At 43.9% G+C, this 19,715-nt stretch overlaps 1 protein-coding gene across 4 annotated transcripts in view; it reads right to left on the bottom strand.

Moving 5' to 3' along the window:
* The window catches only part of LOC139420864 (serine/arginine repetitive matrix 3), a 156,717-nt gene extending 142,653 nt beyond the window's left edge, over positions 1-14,064 (bottom strand). For all 4 annotated transcript variants that reach the window (XR_011635551.1, XM_071171227.1, XM_071171228.1 and 1 more), the window contains exon 1: positions 13,916-14,064. The gene's annotated coding sequence lies outside the window, so the exon portion shown is untranslated. The remainder of the gene's footprint in view (positions 1-13,915) is intronic.
* Between the last annotated feature and the right edge of the window lie 5,651 nt (positions 14,065-19,715).

Genomic DNA, 19,715 nt, shown 5'->3' with positions numbered 1-19,715 from the left:
ACAGACCTATAGACAGACAGACCTAGACACACAGACCTAGACACAGAGACCTATAGACAGACAGACCTATAGACAGGCAGACCTAGAGACACACAGACCTATAGACAGACAGACCTATAGACAGACAGACCTATACACACAGACCTATAGACACACAGAGCTATAAACACACAGACCTATAGACAGACTTGAGTGAAAATACAGCTACCACACCCTTCCCGCCAAAACACACACACGTGTGCACACACACACAGAAAGACACAGGTTTATAACGGCAACATCCCTCCCCCAAAACACACACATACAGTGCCTTGCGAAAGTATTCAGCCCCCACATTTCAGGCTTCAAACATAAAGATATAAAACTGTATTTTTTTGTGAAGAATCAACAACAAGTGGGACACAATCATGAAGTGGAACGACATTTATTGGATATTTCAAACGTTTTTAACAAATCAAAAACTGAAAAATTGGGCGTGCAAAATTATTCAGCCCCTTTACTTTCAGTGCAGCAAACTCTCTCCAGAAGTTCAGTGAGGATCTCTGAATGTTCCAATGTTGACCTAAATGACTAATGATGATAAATACAATCCACCTGTGTGTAATTAAGTCTCCGTATAAATGCACCTGCACTGTGATAGTCTCAGAGGTCCGTTAAAAGCGCAGAGAGCATCATGAAGAACAAGGAACACACCAGGCAGGTCCGAGATACTGTTGTGAAGAAGTTTATAGCCCGATTTGGATACAAAAACATTTCCCAAGCTTTAAACATCCCAAGGAGCACTGTGCAAGCGATAATATTGAAATGGAAGGAGTATCAGACCACTGCAAATCTACCAAGACCTGGCCGTCCCTCTAAACTTTCAGCTCATACAAGGAGAAGACTGATCAGAGATGCAGCCAAGAGGCCCATGATCACTCTGGATGAACTGCAGAGATCTACAGCTGAGGTGGGAGACTCTGTCCATAGGACAACAATCAGTCGTATATTGCATAAATCTGGCCTTTATGGAAGAGTGGCAAGAAGAAAGCCATTTCTTAAAGATATCCATAAAAAGTGTCGTTTAAAGTTTGCGACAAGCCACCTGGGAGACACACCAAACATGTGGAAGAAGGTGCTCTGGTCAGATGAAACCAAAATTGAACTTTTTGGCAACAATGCAAAACGTTATGTTTGGCGTAAAAGCAACACAGCTGAACACACCATCCCTACTGTCAAACATGGTGGTGGCAGCATGATGGTTTGGGCCTGCTTTTCTTCAGCAGGGACAGGGAAGATGGTTAAAATTGATGGGAAGATGGATGGAGCCAAATACAGGACCATTCTGGAAGAAAACCTGATGGAGTCTGCAAAAGACCTGAGACTGGAACGGAGATTTGTCTTCCAACAAGACAATGATCCAAAACATAAAGCAAAATCTACAATGGAATGGTTCAAAAATGAACATATCCAGGTGTTAGAATGGCCAAGTCAAAGTCCAGACCTGAATCCAATCGAGAATCTGTGGAAAGAACTGAAAACTGCTGTTCACAAATGCTCTCCATCCAACCTCACTGAGCTCGAGCTGTTTTGCAAGGAGGAATGGGAAAAAATGTCAGTCTCTCGATGTGCAAAACTGATAAGAGACATACCCCAAGCGACTTACAGCTGTAATCGCAGCAAAAGGTGGTGCTACAAAGTATTAACTTAAGGGGGCTGAATAATTTTGCACGCCCAATTTTTCAGGTTTTGATTTGTTAAAAAAGTTTGAAATATCCAATAAATGATTGTGTCCCACTTGTTGTTGATTCTTCACAAAAAAATACAGTTTTATATCGCAAAGTTCAAGGGGGCCGAATACTTTCGCAAGGCACTGTACCGCTCTATGATAGAATGATGATGAGAATGCTGGTGTATTGTGTTTTTAGAAGACATTTACAAGACAATCATCTCTGCACTGTGGGGCTATCAGTCTCTGGGCAGAAAATGAGATCGTTTGAAATCCAGCCCAAGAATGTCAGTCTGAATCCTGGCTGTGTCTGAAAGGACAGCGGATCAGCAGGAGAGGTCTGATATGAATTCCCAGACTGTTCCGGAAAGAAAAGAGTGAAAAGGTCAGAGGAGACATTATTTTCCAGGGGCCGGTAATATCATCTATAGTCTAGTTTGCTAATCTAGCACGGATCAGAATATGCTGCTAGCATGTTATGTAGCCTAGTATAACAAGTGGATGATTTTGCAAGTGGATTATAGAAGCCCGTATCCCGACTAAAAGCCCTTGACTTGTCTGATAATCAATCCTAATTTTGTTTCACTGAATCTCCGTCTGTAGGCTACATTTGGTTATTTCATCACAATTTAACACCCCTACACCTGCTCACTACTTTGCGTAGAATATACGCCCAGTATCTCATAGAAGGGCTTATGCCCAGGTGGTGCAACAGACATCATTTTTTTAAATGTTGGATGAGTTACCACCCACTTACTGCCAACTGGTTAGTCACTAATCTGACTTGAGTTAAACGGCTAGCTAATCACACACAAATGACTGTTAGTTGGTTCTAAGAAACTTGAGGTGTATGGTCTACTTTGACGACACTGAACAAAGATATAAATCCAACATGTAAAGCAGGGATCATCAACTAGATTCAGCAGCCGGCCGATTTGTTCTGGAGCGGATGGTCAGGGGGCCAGAACATAATTATAAGACTGCAAATTTTAGACTGCAAATTGATTGACCGCAAGAAGCCCTAACAGATCCAATGTTTGACTAAAGATAATAATTTCAAACCTTGCTTACATTTATATACGATCACACTATTATGTGTACTTGGGAACAGATGTCTTAAATAAAAATCACTTGGAGCTGATTTCCTGTTATTTTTACAGTCTTTTATGTCAATAAAAAAATATAGAATAAATATGTATTTTTTTAAACGTGTTGTTTGTCTCAGAAAGCTTGTGGGGCCAAATAAAACCACCCGCGGGCCAAATTCCACCAGTTGGGGAACCCTGATGTAAAGTGTTGGTCCCATGTTTCATGAGCTAAAATAATAGATCCCAAAATGTTTCCATATGTACAACAAGCTTATTTCTGTCAGTACGTCCAACCGGCCTCACAACCACAGACCACGTGTAACCACGCCGGCCCTCCACATCTGGCTTCACAACCGCAGACCACGTGTAACCACGCCAGCCCTCCACATCTGGCTTCACTACCGCAGACCACGTGTAACCACACCAGCCCTCCACATCTGGCTTCACAACAGCAGACCACGTGTAACCACGCCAGCCCTCCACATCTGGCTTCACAACAGCAGACCACGTGTAACCACGCCAGCCCTCCACATCTGGCTTCACAACCGCAGACCACGTGTAACCACACCAGCCCTCCACATCTGGCTTCACTACTGCAGACCACGTGTAACCACGCCAGCCCTCCACATCTGGCTTCACTACCGCAGACCACGTGTAACCACGCCGGCCCTCCACATCTGGCTTCACTACCGCAGACCACGTGTAACTGCGCCAGCCCTCCACATCTGGCTTCACTACTGCAGACCACGTGTAACCACGCCGGCCCTCCACATCTGTCTTCACAAACGCAGACCACGTGTAACCACGCCAGCCCTCCACATCTGGCTTCACAACCGCAGACCACGTGTAACCACGCCGGCCCTCCACATCTGGCTTCCCAACAGCAGACCACGTGTAACCACGCCGGCCCTCCACATCTGGCTTCACAACCGCAGACCACGTGTAACCACGCCAGCCCTCCACATCTGGCTTCACAACCGCAGACCACGTGTAACCACGCCAGCCCTCCACATCTGGCTTCACAACCGCAGACCACGTGTAACCACGCCAGCCCTCCACATCTGGCTTCACTACTGCAGACCACGTGTAACCACGCCGGCCCTCCACATCTGGCTTCACTACTACAGACCACGTGTAACCACGCCGGCCCTCCACATCTGGCTTTTTCACATGCGGGATCTTCTGAGACCAGCCATCCCGATAGCTGATTAAACTGTGGGTTTGCACAACCTAATAATTTCTGCGGTCAGAAACCTTCTCGGGAAGCTCGGCTGCGTGCTCGTCGTCCTCACCAAGTTCTTCACCTGACCGTATTTCGGCATCGGAACCGACTTCAGTGGGCAAATGCTCACTTTCAATGGCAACTGGCACGCTGGAGAAGTGTGCTCTTCACGTATCAATCCTGGTTTCAACTGCACCGGGCAGATGGCACACAATGAACACAATTGCATGTTACTGATGGCAATTTGAATGCACAGAGATACCGTGAGGAGCTCCTGAGGCCCATTGACGTGCCATTCATCCGCCACCATCACCTCATGTTTCAGCATGATAATGCATGGCCCGATGTGGCAAGGATGTATACACAATTCCTGGAAGCTGAAAATATCCCAGTCCTTCCACGGCCTGCATACTCACCAGATATGTTACCCATTGATCATGTTTGGGATGCTCTGGATCGACATGTACGACAGAGTGTTTCAGTTCCCGCCAATATCCAGTAACTTCGCACAGCCATTGAAGAGGAGTGGGACAATTCCACAGGCCACAATCAACAGCCTGATCAACTCTATGCAAAGGAGAGGTGTCATGCTGAATGAGGCAATGGTGGTCACACAAGTTAGTGACTGCTTTTCTGATCCACACCCCTACTTTTTTTTATTTTTTAAAGCTATCTGTACCCAACAGATGTATATCAGTATCCCCAGTCAAGATTAATCCATAGATTAGGGCCTCATTTATATATTTCAATTGAATGATTTCCTTATATGAACTGTAACTCAGTAACATCTTTGAAATTGTTGCATGTTGTGTTTATATTTGTAATTTCCCAAAAGAGGCCATTGGAAACAGGCCATTAACCCTTTGCACTCATGGGAATTGGCCTATATGGTTGGAGCTAAAGTGAAATGTTTCTTACAGAAGAAATATGAAAAGCATACACCTAACTATGGTCGCAATTTGAAAGGGAACACTTTTGAGACAATGGGTGAGGACACAACCGTTCCCCTGACACAAGACTGAATCCAAACATTACACTGTTGATTTGATGTGTATTTGACCTTTACTGTACTTTTTGGTCCATTTGTTGATAACCAAATCTTAAAATACTCTGGATACATTCGGTAACAATGATAAACATATCCCTGCCAAATAAGACAACAACAAAAGAAATAGACAAAGGTTTGAGTGAGGAGACTTTTACTGGAGTCTCCGAGTGACCACACACCTCTCCAAAGTGTGCACATTTCCTAAGTAATATCAACGCACTTTTTTGAATGACTCAAAGAAGAGTCTTCGACTATAAGGTACTTCTTTTGAGCTCTCCTAGCTGTGTCGGCGAGGAGCTCGAACAAGCACCCTTGTAGTTGTTATGTTTGAAACACAAGCCTGCATCCCCGCCCTCACACAATTACTGTTGTTGTTTACGCAATCCAAAAAAAAAGGTCCATTATAGACCACAATCTGGGTCAGTTGGGTAACATTTGAAAGCCTGACCTATTGACAACATAACTAGCCAAGTTCTAAAATATGACACTGCAGCGTTAGGCTTTCACAACGCAATTTTGGTGTGCATGGAAAGGAGTCATGCACGAGTGCATTCAGGTGTGTGTGCGCCGGGTCAAATGTTCTTCACAATAGGCAAACATGGGTTCATTCAGTTCAGAACAAACCCAGGGTATGATGCCAAAGTCATCTTGTAACTGTTCATCAAACATTGTGTTCATAAATGTTGACACAGTATATTACATGGGTTTTGTGATGTGATATGGAAAGGAAGTGCACATGTGAAGTGCACATTTGGACTCACAAGTGTTTGGATTGCTTTTATGGCGTCAACGCGGTATTTATTATAATCCTCAACGTTTCATCTTTCAAAATACCTCGAGTCATCGTATTTTACTGCCTTTCCCTCACTCAGACAACAAAACGCTTGCAAAAGTTGCCCAATTAGCAGGGGTGACAAGGGAACTTCTTGTCGCACAAGGTGCTCAAGTTCAGAGCGTCTGTCAGTCAAAAACCCCCACACAGCTGTGAAACGCAGAGCCTGATGTCAGGTATAGCATGTTACTGTACAGCCACTGCGTTCCAATTCAGGCGTTCAACCTGGTTACAGGTATGAGTGTAAAGAGTCAGTAGAGAAGCTGATAATAGGCACTTTACAACCCCACATGACGGCTGTTATGTCTGCGTAGGATAAGAACTTCAACGCCACACTATAGAAAATGATAGCATTATCACTGCGGTGACTGAGCTGCTTTCTCCGTGTGAGTTTTGTCATAAACAATAAATAAAAGCTTGACTTCTCCTCGCACTCTTTTTCCCCCTCTCTTTCTCGCTCAGGTATAGATGGCTCCTTCAAGGAGATGATGAGAGTGTGACGTCTCAGGGGTACTCCAGGTGCCCAGTGTGTGAATAGGTCAGGGTGTGTGTGTGTGTGTGTGTGTGTGTGTGTGTGTGTGTGTGTGTGTGTGTGTGTGGTTCAATATAACACAACAGATGATCAGTTGATCAACAGTTTAGTTGAGCGGCAGCTGTTCATATCATGTACCTCCCCTCCCTGTAACCCAAGCCAGGAGAGGAAAGTCATCCTCTGATCCTGCTTTGTGAGCTCTGGAAGCAGACACTCCTCTCCTCTATTATTCAGGGGCTCACTGAGGGGGAGGTGCACTGTGCTCCACCACGCTCAAAAGTCAAACACTCTCTTTCCCCTCAGTCCTCTCTCCTCTCTACTCGTCTCCTCTCCACTCATCTCCTCTCTCCTCTCTTACTCGTCTCCTCTCCTGTCCTCCCCACTCATCTCCTCTCTCCTCTCATCTCTCCTCTCTTGTCCTCTCTACTCATCTCCTCTCCTGTCCTCCCTACTCATCTCGTCTCTCCTCTCTTGTCCTCTCCACTCATCTCCTCTCTCCTCTCTACTCGTCTCCTCTCCTGTCCTCCCTACTCATCTCGTCTCTCCACTCATCTCCTCTCTCCTCTCTACTCGTCTCCTCTCCACTCATCTCCTCTCTCCTCTCTACTCTTCTCCTCTCCTGTCCTCCCTACTCATCTCGTCTCTCCTCTCTTGTCCTCTCCACTCATCTCCTCTCTCCTCTCTACTCGTCTCCTCTCCTATCCTCCCTACTCATCTCTTCTCCCCTCTCTACTCGTCTCCTCTCTCCTCTCTACCTGTCTCCTCTCCTATCCTCCCTACTCATCTCTTCTCCCCTTTCTACTCGTCTCCTCTCTTGTCCTCTCTCTTCTCTACTTGTCTCCTCTCTACTCATCTCTCCTCTCGACTTGTCTCCTCTCCTCTCTACTAATCTCCTCTCTTGTCCTCTCTCCTCTCTACTCGTCTCCTCTCTTGTCCTCTCTACTCATCTCTCCTCTCTACTCGTCTCCTCTCCTCTCTTGTCCTCTCTACTCATCTCTTCTCTCTTCTCTACTCGTCTCCTCTTTTGTCCTCTCTACTCATCTCATCTCTCCTCTCTATTCGTCTTCTCTCATCTCCTGTCCTCTCTACTCATCTCTCCTCTCCTCTCTACTCGTCTACTCTCCTCTCTTGTCCTCTCTACTCATCTCTTCTCTCCTCATCTCTTTTCTCCTCTCTACTCGACACCTCTCCTCTCCACTCATCTCTCCTCTCCTCTCTACTCGTCTCCTCTCCTCTCTTGTCCTCTCTACTCATCTCTTCTCTCCTCTCTGCTCGTCTCCTCTCTTGTCCTCTCTACTCATCTCTTCTCTCCTCATCAATTTTCTCCTCTCTACTCGACACCTCTCCTCTCTACTCATCTCTCCTCTCCTCTCTACTTGTCTCCTCTCCTCTCTTGTCCTCTCTACTCATCTCTTCTCTCCTCTCTGCTCGTCTCCTCTCTTGTCCTCTCTACTCATCTCTTCTCTCCTCATCTCTTCTCTCCTCTCTACTCGACACCTCCCTTCTCTACTCATCTCTCCTCTCCTCTCTACTCGTCTCCTCTCCTCTCTTGTCCTCTCTACTCATCTCTCCTCTCCTCTCATCTCTCCTCTCCTCTCTACTCATCTCTTCTCTCCTCTACTCTCCTCTCTTGTCCTCTCTACTCATCTCTTCTCTCCTCTCTACTCGTCTCCTCTCCTCTCTTATCCTCTCTACTCATTTCTTCTCTCCTCTCTGCTCGTCTCCTCGCCTGTCCTCTCTACTCATCTCTCCTCTCCTCTCTACTCTCTAGTCCTCTCTACTCATCTCTTCTCTTCTCTACTCATCTCTCCTCTCTTGTCCTCTATACTCATCTCTTCTCTCCTCTCTACTCATCTCTCCTCTCTTGTCCTCTATACTCATCTCTTCTCTCCTCTCTACTCATCTCTCCTCTCTTGTCCTCTATAGTCATCTCTTCTCTCCTCTCTACTCATCTCTTCTCTCCTCTCTACTCATCTCTCCTCTCTTGTCCTCTATACTCATCTCTTCTCTCCTCATCTCTACTCATCTCTTCCTCTCATCTCTTCTCTTCTCTACTCATCTCTTGTCCTCTATAGTAATCTCTTCTCTCCTCTCTACTCATCTCTCCTCTCTTGTCCTCTATAGTCATCTCTTCTCTCTACTCATCTCTCCTCTCTTGTCCTCTATACTCATCTCTTCTCTCCTCATCTCTCATCTCATCTATAGTCATCTCTTCTCTCTACTCATCTCTCCTATCTTGTCCTCTATACTCATCTCTTCTCTCCTCATCTCTCCTCATCTCATCTCTCTTCTCTTCTCTACTCATCTCTCCTCTCTTGTCTTCTATAGTCATCTCTTCTCTCCTCTCTACTCATCTCTCCTCTCTTGTCCTCTATACTCATCTCTTCTCTCCTCTCTACACATCTCTTCCTCTCATCTCTTCTCCTCTCTACTCATCTCTCCTCTCTTGTCTTCTATAGTCATCTCTTCTCTCCTCATCTCTCCTCTCTTGTCCTCTATACTCATCTCTTCTCTCCTCTCTACTCATCTCTCCTCTCTTGTCCTCTATACTCATCTCTTCTCTCCTCTCTACTCATCTCCTCTTTACCCATCTCTTCTCTCCTCTTTACCCATCTCTTCTCTCCTTTCTACTCATCTCCTCTTTACCCATCTCTTCTCTCCTTTCTACTCATCTCCTCTTTACCCATCTCTTCTCTCCTCTCTACTCGTCTCCCCTCCTCTCTCTCTCTTGTCCTCTTCTCCCACTACTCCGCAGAAGGGACTAAGGGAAGAGAAATAAAGCAGCTCCTCTCTTTCTGTACCTCCCTTTCTTTCTCTCTACTCCTTTACTGTCCTCTTTTCCTATCCCTATCTCCCTCCCTTCATCTTTCTCTCTTCCTTTCACCCCGTTACTGTGGAGGAAACTTCAAAGCAGCTCTGAAGTCAGTGGGAAAGAAGAGAGAGAGAGAAGGGATCCCAAGAGGACACACACACACATACACACAGCACCCAGAGCTGTCCAAAGGCACAGTGTGCCCTTTCCTCTCGCTGCAGAGTAGTAACTCAGTGAAAGCTTCAAACAGAGCCAACCCTCTAAGAGTGCCTGTGTGCGTGTGTGTTTGTGCATGCGTGCCTGTGTTCCTGTTTGTGTGTGTGTGTGTTTGTGCATGCGTGCGTGTGAAAAACTCTGCATTTTCACCCTCCAGTTTTTGTCATGACTGTGTGTTCGCTTCAATAATGCAGTTTCATCTGATCCTCTCATCAAAAACACAGGCCTTCCCTGCTCTAATATCTAGGTAGCGTCCCAAACGGCACCCTATTATAGACTAGTGCGTTGCACTACTTTGGACCAGGGCCCATGGGGAATAGGGCGCATTATGCAGGGAAGAGGGTGCCATTTGGGAAGCAGCTCTACTATACTGCAGAGAAGCCTGTTAGCCCTGTAGGGGAGTAATGTTTTTATAATTCATCCAAATGATGAATAACAACACCAATATTTTATTGAGTAATAAGAAATCTCAGGGGGGAAAAAAAGAGAATATATCAGTCTTGATTTAACAACTACCAGCCTGCAGAGGACACAATATATTATCAGAAGACTCAGTTTTAAAAAGAAAAAAATGTATCGGGCTGGTTTAATTATTCAATTATTCCATTTGGGTCCTTGATCTAAATTGTATGTAATGTGTTTTTGCTGCTTGATGAGAGAATCTAAGCCTTGACTGTCTCTGATCAAAGGGCATGGAGTAAAGTCTTCTTCTGGGTGTAAAGGAATATCTAGATCCCACGCTTTTATGCTGACCTCACACTCACATACCTCAGGTAGCCGACATGCACGAACGCACACGGACACACACACACAAGCTATCTAAGTAAAAACAGTAGACAGCACACCAGAATGGTAGCTTATCTTAAAGGGGCAATCAGCAATTTAAACAATGACAAAGCGTTGCTGTAAAAAGCTGAGGGACGGGGCTGGAGAAATGTAACCACTCGTCAAATTCATAGACAGACCTATGGATGCAAGAACTGACCTTCCCATGATATCAACGTTATGGTTTTAACCATGTTTTGAGGCTATACAGTGTTCGTTAACACTTACTTTGTTTACAAACATTGGCGTAAAAAAAGCTTAAATTTGGGGTTCTGGTGGGGTACAGCAGTTGAACTAAGCTCATGAGGGCATTTAAAAAGTTAAAGAATCAATGGGTACATATTATACGTTTGATGTAGCAACTGCAGATTGCCCCTTTAAAGCCTCTATCAGATGTGAGTGACATAAAGAGCCACGCACTAGTTTTGTAGACGACTCATCAGGTGTCGTAATTGCAAGCCTTCTCCAGTAGCATCTGCTGTAGAGGGATAAATGGGAACTACTGTACATGCAGAGGGACTCTAAAAGGAAGAGGAAGCATACGTTCTCCCATCTGTGAGGAACACGACATTGGGTCTTTGACTAGGTCTCCAGTAGCCCAGACAGGCAGATGAGCACGCAAACTCACACACACACATGCATGTGCGCCAGATCTTTCTTTCTCACTCTCTCTCACACACACACACACACACACACACACACACACACACACACACACACACACACACACACACACACACACACACACACACACACACACACAGGCCTGCCAGCTGCCAGATCTCACTCACATACACAGGCACGCAGAATGACATTAAGAGACAGATGAAGACAGAGAATGAAGTGAAGTGTGTGTGTGTGTGTGTGTGTGTGTGTGTGTGTGTGTGTGTGTGTGTGTGTGTGTGTGTGTGTGTGTGTGATTGCGTGGAGGGGGATAAGATCAAAAATATGTATGTGTTATAACAAGGAAACGGAGGTGTGCTAATTTGGCCACCAGAACTGTATGTCGAGTCCCTGGGCGTATATGGGGCAGGCAGACAGGAAAGACTAGCGGCTTGTCTTTATGTGATAATTCAGATAACACTCTGTAGTTTGTCTGCGGAAGAGGCTATACAATACAGTGTTGCAATCCTTTGCATCATTATAACCCAAATAGAAAGCCTCCTATGATAGTACAGATCTGAAGGTGACTTCCTGGATCCAACAACATGTGGTTAGTCACACATTACTGACCTCGTCATACATCTATGACCAAGTTCAGGTCTACTGAACTGTCAGGGACTTTACATACAACCAGCTAAATGTATGTGACCTATTGCCATTAGTGCCTCACACTGTCTCTCACCCCCACCTGTCCTCTCTGTTCTCCACACACAAACACATGCACACACACATGCATATGCCCGGACACACACACATGCCCACTCGCACAAACACGCACACACACACACACACACACACACACACACACACACACACACACACACACACACACACACACACACCAGCCCAATGCTGCCTGGTGGTTCAAGGGGGTTGAAGGAGAACAGTTTCTGTCTGCGTTCCCCATGCTGCTCAGAGATAAGAGCATCATTTGGAAGGAATCACTGTCTTTAAACAAGGAAGAGTTATCCGCCACCCGCTGTGCTCTAACATCTACAGTTCGGATTTTAAAAACAAGGCGGTGGATGTGGGGCGACATGTGCAGACCTCGTTTGTAGTTTGAGGATACACCCCCCCCCCCCCCCCCCCCCCCCCCCCCCCCTGGATCCCTCTCCAACTCCATTCTCGTCCTCCCCGCACCCCATAACCGACACATCTCCCTCCCCCTGCTACAACCTTCATCTCCCCCTCCCTTCCTCCCACTTCCAGCTGTGCTGGGTGTCCTTCATATAAAGGGGGATGAGGGAAGTAGGACGGGAGGAGGAGGAGGAGGAGGAGTAGCGTGTGTCTGCTGGGGGACGAAGCACCCGGGGAGGGAGGGAGGCACTGACTGACAGAGCCTGGATGTGAAGAAAGAGAATAGCAGGAGTAGCTACACTCAGAGAGAGAAGGGTGGCAGACAGGGGGAAATGTCACTGCTCGTCACATAACCAAGTACATTGAACAGCAGACAGAATGTAAATGTAGATGAAAAAGAGACAAAAGAGAGCACGAGAAAGAGAGCGATATAGAGTACAGGAAAGATTTCTGCTGAGAGTAGTTGTTCCGTGACCGGCTTCAACGGCTCGTCCAGCTCAGCGACTAGGGATCTCTATTGGCCAGACTTCAACTTTCCTCTCTTTGTCACCTTGCGTGTGAACAACAAGCAGCCAGCAGCTAGCTTCATCTTAATACAATCTGATCTAATCCTAGACTGGACTAGCCGGCTGACTAGCTGACCGCCTCAGGGTTGCTGAGGTGAGGGCTAAACAAACACACACAAACACACTAACAGTAACATTGGATGAGACATATCGGCATGACGACAACTGCAGAACCTTCACCATGTGACAAACAACCGCTACACCGTGTTTGACAACCAATACACAGTATGACAAAAAAACAACAACACCGTATGACGGCGGCATCTTCTGTACAACCGGTTTATCAGATGTGAAACAAGGAAAAGTTGTTTGATATTGGTTAGGACGACACCGACTCTCTCCTCGTCTTTCAATGCTGTCATGACGTGTACATTTAGTTATTGTAAAGGTGTCTACCTCCACGCGGAACTAAGCCAGACAGACCCACTGCTAAACAAGTGCAAACTGCATCAGGAATCATGGTGAAATGGGAGCAATTTCAAATCAAATCCCATTGTTATTGGTCACACACACATATTTAGCGGGTGTAGCAAAACGCTTGCAGACATTTACCCATTGAGTTGAGTTAGCCTTACTGAACTGAGATGGATTCCTGTATTCATGGATGCCAGTCAATTTCAGTATGTACTGTATACTGTACCATTATTGGGGAACAATCAAGGACATTCAGCACAATCAGGACTCTGACTATGATAGTGAGAAATGCAACATTGAAGATTATGTATAACTAAGGGTTTGGGGGGAGGGAGTCAAGCATAGGATGGAACATACTCCATTGAATGCACTGTCAAGTAAGATGAATAACAGTAAGTAATTATAAACACATCTCCCCCGAGCATACCCAATGAACTTTGTCATCACCCACTCATATCAATGTGGCTCATGTTCGAGACAAAAATGATTATGAACAACCACAGACAATTCCCTGAACGGTAAACAGTAAACATCTCAACTCACGAACCTGCAAATTAAAGACATTTTAGCTCCGGAAATAAATGTAAAAAAAAAAAACAGGGACATCTGCAGAGCACGGATCAGTGTGATTAACAACAACAACGGTTTTTCTTTGTACATGGACAGTTCTTGAACGCAGAAGTTAGCCGGTACCATAGCAAAATAGATTGTCGTGTTTATCTGATGCAAATACAGAAGTAATTGTCAAATAAAAACGGCGAAGTTAATCTGTTTATTTAATCCAGCCTGCGTATGCTAACGGGGCTCGAGCTACCGTTCATTCTTCACTGATGCGCGAACAGCCTGCTGTCGCGAGCTTGCCAACTTCATCCTCTTCTATGAATAAGCACGGTTTTACGTTATGTTTCTTACCTTGTTCTTCTCTCTCTCGTGAATAACGGAGTTGTTGGACGGCTGACGGCGGTGATGGTTTATGTATTTCGGACACCGTGTGACGCTTAGCGGTGCCGTCCTCTTGTGAAGGTTTTGTTCGTGGTCCTGGATTCCAAAGTTCGAGCTGACTGTTATCCTGCCTGGTGCTGAAGTGGACAGCGCTAAGAAGCGGCAAAGCAGTATTGTAAAAACACAGCGCTCCACGCCCAAAATTCTGCACAGTAACCTCTACCGGATGGGAGGGAACATTGCATCTATGAACAACGCAGGATGACGTCTGAGAAAAATAGCCTACAAAATCCTGGACAATGAAGAGTAATATTTAGTGGACGTGTACGCTCGGATAGCGCCATCTAGCGCGACTTTTTTTGACCACAAGCACATGCTGGTTGATTGTAGAGAGTACAAAATAATACCATAAGGACTACGTTTACATGCACAAAATAACACCATTATTGTGAATCTATGATTTTTTTGGGAAAGTCCAATTGATTCCGAACTCACTTCCTTGTAGATTAATAACAAGCAATATTTGGTCAGGGGCAGCCCCACCTTGTGGGCAAAATGTTTAAAAAATATATTTTCATCCAATTCTACACATGCCTTACGCCATGATATGCCTATTTGCAGTGGTAAAAAGTACTTAAGTAAAAATACTTTAAAATACCACTTAAGTATTTTTTTTTGGGGGGGGGGGGGGGGGTATCTGTACTTTACTTCACTATTTATATATTTTTTACAACTTTTACTTCACTACATTCCTGAAGAAAATAATGTACTTTTTACTCCACACATTTTCCCTGACACCCAAAAGTTTAATGCTTAGCAGGACAGGAAAATGGTCCAATTCACAAACTTATCAAGAGAACATCCCTGGTCATCCCTACTGCCTCTGATCTGACAGACTCACGAAACACACATGCTTTGTTTGTAAATGATGTCCAATTGATGGAGACAGCCCCTGGCTATCCCTAAATAAAATAAATACAATTATGCTTTCTGGTTTGCGTAACATAAGGAATTTGAAATTATATATACTTTTACTTTGATACTTAAGTATATTTTAGCAATTACATTTACTATTGATAGCCTACTTACAGTGCATTTGGAAAGTATTCAGACCCCTTGACTTTTTCCACATTTTGTTACATCACAGCCCTATTCTGAAATTGATTAAATATTTTTTTCCCCCTCATCAATCTACACACAATACCCCATAATGACAAAGCAAAAATAGGTTGAATTTTTTGTGTGCTAATTTATATATTTTTTTAAAACAAGTGAAATATCACATTAACATAAGCATTCAGACCCTTTGATCAGTACTTTGTTGAAGCACCTTTGGCAGCGATTACAGCGTAGAGTCTTATTGGGTATGACGCTACAAGTTTGGCTAAAATGTATTTGGGGAGTTTCTCCCATTCTTCTCTGCAGATCCTCTCAAGCTCTGTCAGGTTGGATGGGGAGCGTTGCTGCACATCTATTTTCAGGTCTCTCCCTAGATGTGCGATGGGGTTCAAGTCCGGGCTTTGGCTGGGCCACTCAAGGACCTTCAGAGACTTGTCCCGAAGCCACTCCTGCATTGTCTTGGCTGTGTGCTTAGGGTCGTTGTCCTGTTGGATGGTGAACCTTCTTCCAAGCTGAGGTCCTGAGAGCTGTGGAGCAGATTTTCATCAGGGATCTCTGTACTTTGCTCCATTCATATTTCCCTCAATCCTGACTAGTTTCCAAGTCCCTGCTGCTGAAAATCAAGGTGCCAGATTTCCTCCAGACGGGACACTTGGCATTCAGACCAAAGAGTTCAATCTTGGTTTCATCAGACCAGAGAATCTTGTTTCCCATGGTCTGAGAGTCTTTAGGTGCCTTTTGGCAAACTCCAAGCGGCCTGTCATGTGCCTTTTACAGAGGAGTGGCTTACGTCTGGCCACTCTATATAAAGGCCTGATTGGTGGAGTGCTGCAGAGAAGGTTGTCCTTCAGGAAGTTTCTCCTATCTCCACAGAGAAACTATTGAGCTCTGTGACCATCAGGTTCTTGGTCACATCCCTGAGCAAGGCCCTTCTCCCCCGATTGCTCAATTTGGCTGGGCGGCCAGCTCTAGGAAGAGCTTGGTGGTTCCAATTTTCTTACATTTAAGAATTATGGAGGCCACTGTGTTCTTAGGGACCTTCAATGCTGCAGAAGTTTTTTGGTACCCTTCCCCAGATCTGTGCCTCAACACAATCCTGTCTTGGAGCTCTACGGACAATTCCTTCGACCTAATGGCTTGGTTTTTGCTCTGACCTGCACTGTCAACTGTGGGAGATTATATAGACAGGTGTGTGCCTTTCAAATGATGTCCAATCAATTGAATTTAACACAGGTGGACTCCAATCAAGTTGTAGAAACAACTCATGGATGATCAATGGAAACAGGATGCACCTGAGCTCAATTTCGAGTCTCATAGCAAAGGGTCTAAATACTAACATTACCAGTCAAAAGTTTGGACCACCTACTCATTCAAGGGTTTTTCTTTATTTTTAATATTGTCTACATTGTAGAATAATAGTGAAGGCATCAAAACTATGAAATAACACATATCGAATGATGTAGTAACCTAAAAAGTGAAAAACAAATCAAAACATGTTTTATATTTGAGATTCTTCAAAGTAGCCACTTTGCCTTGATGACAACTTTGCACATTCTTGGCATTCTCTCAACCAGCTTCACCAGGAATGCTTTTGCAACTGTCTTGAAGGAGTATAATGAGCACTTGTTGCCTGCTTTTCCTTCACTCTGCGGTCCAACTCATCCCAAACCATCTCAATTGGGTTGAGGTTGTGTGATTGTAGAGGCCAGGTCATCTGATGCAGCACTCCATCACTCTCCTTCTTGGTCAAATAGCCCTTAAACAGCCTGGAGGTGTGTTGGGTCATTGTCCTCTTGGGAAAAAAATTATAGTCCCACTAAGCGCAAACCAGATGGGATGGCGTATCGCTGCAGAATGATGTGGTAGCCATGCTGGTTAAGTGTGCCTTGAGTAATAAATAAATCACTGACAGTTTCACCAGCAAAGCACCCTAACACCATCACATCTCCTCCTCCATGCTTCATGTTGGGAACTACACATGCAGAGATCATCCGTTCACATACTCTGCGTCTCACAAAGACACGCAGTTGGAACCAAAAAGCTCGCATTTGGACTCATCAGACCAAGGAACAGATTTCCACTGGTCTAATGTCCATTGCTCATGTTTCTTGGCCCAAGGAAGTCTCTTATTATTTTTGGTGTCCTATAGTAGTAGTTTCTTTGCAGCAATTCGACCATGAAGGCCTGATTCATGCATTTATTTGGGCTGGTAACTCTAATAAACTTATCCTCTGCTGCAGAGGATAAGTTTATTAGAGTTAACTCTGGGTCTTCCTTTCCTGTGGCGGTCCTCATGAGAGCCAGTTTCATCATAGCACTTAGTAGTTTTTGCGATTAACCTTGAAGAAGTTCTTGAAATGTTCTGCATTGACTGACCTTCATGTCTTAAAGTAATGATGGACTGTTGTTTCTCTTTGCTTATTTGAGCTGTTCTTGCCATAATATGGGCTTGATCTTGTACCAAGTAGAGCTATCTTCTCTATATCACCCCTACCTTGTCTCAACACAACTGATTGGCTCAAATGTATTAAGGACAGAAATTCCACAAATTAACTTTTAACAAGGCACACCTGTAAAATTGAAATGCATTCCATTTGTGTTATTTCATGGTTTTGATGTCTTCACTATTATTCTACAATGTAGAAAATAGTCCAAATAAAGAAAACCCTTGAATGAGTAGGCGTGTCCGAACATTTGACTGGTACTGTATGCAAATAAGCTATTTCTGTTTTGTATTTTTAATACAAATGTTTGGACACACCTATTGTGTGTAGACTTCTGAGGAATTGTTTTTATTCAATCCATTTTAGAATAAGGCTGTAACGTAACAAAATGTGTAAAAAGTCAAGGGGTCTGAAGACTTTCAGATGGCACTGTAAGTAGGCTATATTTAAAACTTTTAAACATTTTACTCAAGTAGTATTTTACTGACTTTCACTTTCTATCAATGTATCTTTACTTTTACTATCCCTGTAAAAGTAAAAGTATAAATAATTTCAAATTTCTTATGTTAAGCAAACCAGAAAGCACAATTTTATTTTATTTAGGGATAGCCAGGGGCTCTATTGGTTGCAGTTTCTATGTTACAATGATAAAAATGTAATACATCTTTAATACTGTTAATCCGAATGTGTTATGTGTCAAGTTATATGGCTACAATTCGATTGTTTTAAGTGTAATTTTATGATTAGTTTCAAAAAAGCAATTGTTTAAAGACTCGAAATAGCTATTGTTTACTTTATATTTTTCTAAATAAATATTGTCTATTTGTTCGGCCTAAGGTCTACCACTCAGATTATATTTTGGCCCACCAATACCAAAAATTTGAGCACCCCTGATTTAGACAAACCCTCAATGTTGTAAATGCTAGGCTACAAGCATGGGGAAATAATGTCTAGCCGCTTTTTTTCCAGGGGAGATGAAGTTTATGAATGGCCTGGCTGGGCTTTGGCACAATTTAAATGGAGCTGTGAACCAGAATTATCCGGGGATCTGCTATCAATCAATCAGCATCCAAGATCCAAATAACCAGTTTAGATGACTGGCTAGATTACCTTAACCTGCAATCTAAAAATGTTTAGCTGACATGGGCTAATTGAGTGACTGTCAGTGACTGACATAACAAGTGGAAAACTGCTGATGCACAATACAATTTTGAAATTGCACCTTGTGTGTTATACTTGCGCGTAGTCTGCGCGTAGTCTACATATCGGAAGAGGCGGCTTTCCTTCTGCCAAACATTTTAAATATACAGGTATCACATAGGACATGCACAGAACCCACCACAGGTACTCTGATTGAAGGGGCAGTCTGCAGTTGCTACATCCATTTTTGGACTTGTAAACTCATAATATATACCATTTGATTCTTGGAGAAAATAACTTATGCCTCATTAACTTAATTCAACAGTCATAGCCCATGATAACCCAAAATGTTAGCTTGTATTATTCCAATGTTTGTAAACAATGTTCATTTAAACAAATCATTTGTAGCCTCAAAACATGGTTAAAACTTTAATTTTAAAAGGGATGCTCAGTCCATGGATGGTCAGTCCTTGCATCCATAGCTCTGTCTATGCATTTGAGAGTGGTAACCTTTCTCCAGGCCCATCCCTCATCTCCAGGCCCATCCCTCATCCCTCAGGTGATTATTTTCTGTTGTGTGTCTGCACCATACAGAACTGTTTTGTTTTCGTTTCTGTCTTTCACGTTTTTTATTTTGTATTTTTAGTGTTCAGTTGATTCATTAAATATTAACATGGGCGCATACCACGCTGCGTATTGGTCCGACATTTCTTACTCCTCGTCAGAGGAGGACGAAGAAAATCATTACATCTGTGTGGTTTACATGTTTGAAAGAGCTGAAAATCCAGGTGTTTTAATCATTTTATGCATAGATTATGACCTTACTCCAAAAAACATAATCAGAGTAAGGCGTTAAAATGACTAATGCCAAACTCGGAGTATTGCCATAATCAGATTAATATCGAAATATTAGCATGCCTGTAGGAAACATATGGCTCTTCTATTTGCCTTCAAGACAGTTTTATTAAGCAGGGGGATAGTGTGTTGTTGGGTATGACCATACTTCCAATATACAATACAATCATAACCTGAGAGACAATTAGCACAGAATAGTTAAATACCTTTGG

This window comes from Oncorhynchus clarkii, chromosome 12 (assembly GCF_045791955.1).
Source record: "Oncorhynchus clarkii lewisi isolate Uvic-CL-2024 chromosome 12, UVic_Ocla_1.0, whole genome shotgun sequence".
NCBI lineage: Eukaryota > Metazoa > Chordata > Actinopteri > Salmoniformes > Salmonidae > Oncorhynchus > Oncorhynchus clarkii.
This window is presented reverse-complemented; position numbering and strand designations above follow the sequence as displayed.